This window comes from Eptatretus burgeri, chromosome 11, assembly GCF_056783735.1.
Source record: "Eptatretus burgeri isolate ZD-2024b chromosome 11, Ebu_testis_v1, whole genome shotgun sequence".
NCBI classification, from domain to species: domain Eukaryota; kingdom Metazoa; phylum Chordata; class Myxini; order Myxiniformes; family Myxinidae; genus Eptatretus; species Eptatretus burgeri.
The window spans coordinates 34430070-34433033 of record NC_140971.1 but is presented as its reverse complement, the minus strand read 5'-3'; positions in this window follow the sequence as shown (position 1 = coordinate 34433033).

Sequence of the window (2964 nt, the reverse complement as noted above, 5' to 3'; positions counted from 1 at the left end):
GTCCCGTGTCCTCCCGTTGCACTTCTGATGGTGCATTAAAAATCGATGGCTAGTGTGTTGGTGGAAGACAACGTCAATATCTCAATGCATGAGAGTGTCGGTCATCGAGTTCACAATTCTTTTGATGTGCCAGATTTTGGTGGTGAATTGTGAGATATAACTGAGTTGGTGAAGTGTGTGAGGAGAGTGAGTCTGAATGGGTGGACAGAGTGAAAGTTAAAGGTTTGTGGTCAGTCAGGACAGAAAATTGTCTGGCCTCGAAGACATCGTGGAGATGCTTGATGTAGACTGGAGAGGTAACTTATACAGCGAGTAATTCCAAGTCGTAGGCAATGTACTTGCACTCTGGTGGCTTCAGAGTTTGAGAAAAAGGCCAATGGATGCCAGATGGCATCAATGAACTGGTGAAGGGCTGTGCCCACCGCAACCTCAGACGTGTCTACCATCAGGCATGTTGGCGCCTCTGGCTTTGGATTAATCAGGAGTGAGGTGTTGGCCAACGCTTTTTTGACGGTGTGAAAGACTGACAAGCTAGGCTCCACCCATTAAAGAACTTCAGGGTGCTTACCAGCTGTGAGTAACTCATTCAGCGGCTGCAGTGCTGTGGCTGTTTGGAATAAATTGGTGGTAAAAGTTGATGAAGCCCAAAAACTCTTGCAGTTTGCATTGAGATGAAGGTATAGGGAAATCTCGAATAATCTGCACCTTCTCCTCGAGCAGATGGATGCCTGAGCGGTTAACACAGTGGCCAAGGAAATTTAACTCTGGGACACCAAATATTCACTTTGTGGGATTGATGACGATGCCGAAATCCTTCAAATGGGTGAAGACGAGATGTAGGTGTTCCTGATGTTCTTCTGTGGTTGTGCTGGCAATTAGAATATCAGCTATATACATGTCACAGAAGTGTCATCCCTGGAGCACCTGATGGATAAAACGGTGAAATGTTTGTGCGGCATTACGAAGGCCAAACGGCATCCAAAGGAATTCAAACAGGCCAAAAGGTGTGGTGACTGCTGTCTTTGGGATGTCATCTAGATCCACGGGAATCCGATGGTATGCACAAACAAGGTCGACCTTGACGAAGATTGTGGATGTAGTGTAGCGGCAAAATGTTGAATGTGTGGAATGGGGTACCAGTCTGGAACTGTTGCATTGTTTGAGGTCCGGCAATCCCCAGAAGGATGCCATTCCCCAGGTGTCTTTTTGGGTACCATGCGTAGCGGTGAAACCCAATTGCTAGACGATGATCTGTTCCCACATTAGAACACGTACTCGATCTCGTGGTCGGTGATGCATGATTTATTAGGTGCTCATCGGCGAGCACGCGTGAAAACAGGGGTCCCGTGGTCTCGATGTGATGGGTGTCTGGTGTTTGATGGGCTGGATTGTCGCCGATGGGTGCATTTTAGACGGGAAGTCAAAGTACCTTCTGGAAAGGGCATGTCGGCATGAATAGGAGACACGTGATATTAAGTGACAAAACGGTGGATACTTTAACAAGAACACTAAGCTGTGTTAAAGTATCCAACAGACAGCGATGTTTGACATCTACGAGGAAATTGAAATGACGCACAAAATCTGCACCCAAGATAGATAGAGTATGTAGTGTCAGCAATAGGAAACACCCACATAAACCCAAAGCAAGGCGGCGGAAACGTTCTCCAAAAGAAGCAATAACACTGTTAACGGCATGCAATGGATATTCCAGTCGATTTTTCCATTCAGCGGAAGACGGCAGCACGATGCTCACCTCTGCCCCTGTATCCACAAAAAACAAGGTCTGCTCGTATGATCCACAAGGAAGAGAAGGTGACTGATGCATGGCCCAGGTGAAGTCATCACCATTAGTTGTGGGCCTAGTCATTTCCCTGCGGCTAGTATGAGCATTAGCACTGAAGGACATGTGGTGCCAAAACCAATCTGGACTGTTAATGGAAGGTGAAGGTGAAGGGAAGCACGGAGTACAGCATTTCTCTCTGTCCCTAAAAGGGAAGACGGACACGATTGGAGTTGCGCAGCATGAAGCTCCAGGATAAGATTCTTAAGGGCCACCATTTCAGGTTGGAGTTGTGCGATGTGCTGTGATGGAGGTGTCACATTAGCTGCGGTCAGTGTAACGATGTCCATGAGATGATCAGCCAGATGTGCAGTGGATGGTAGTGCCAGCTCTGCATTAGTTGCAAGTATCTTGCGGATGTGTGGTGGAAATCGTTGCAAGAAAAACTCGTGAAGGAGCGACTGGTCGAAGGTGGCTTGGCAGCCACTGAGAAGCAGTTGCATATGACACAGTAGTTGTGTGGCTTTTCAATCTCACAAATCCTCAGTTGTGAGTTGTTGAAAATTTGCGGTGCTCAGAGGGGGTTGTGTGCTTTATGAATGCCGTCTTCAAAATCGTGTACGGGTTGTTCGTTGGAGGTTGTCGTAAAATATCTCTCACCTCAATCACCTACTCTGGTGACAAGGAGCAAACAATATATTTGAGCCACATCAACTCGGTAGTAAAGTTCTGGGTGTCGAATTGGGCTTTGACTTGCGTAAACCACAGCTGCGGGTCATTAGGCCAGAATGGCGACTGCTTTATCGAAACCATTGCCACGGATGAAGCTGGTTGAGCGTACGGGAAGGGCACGGCTAGTTGGTCGTTCCCGGTGGCTGGTTGTATGCTTGCAACCTTTTATCCATTCATTTGGATCCTGTCGGGGGTCACCAATTTAGCAGAGAAGAAAAGGTGTCCGAGATGTCAGATTCCAATCAATTATTTTATTCAACCGCAGTGGTAAAACCCTTCAAAACCCCTGTAAACCAAATCTAAAGTGTACTGTATTCACATATTACAAAACCAAAGGCCAAATTATGCCAAATTCGCTTTCTGCCCGTGGCTAGTAATACCCCTCCCTCAGTAAACAATGTGCACTGTGCCAAGCGCACAGGCGAAAATCGAAAATCATCAATCCACAGAGA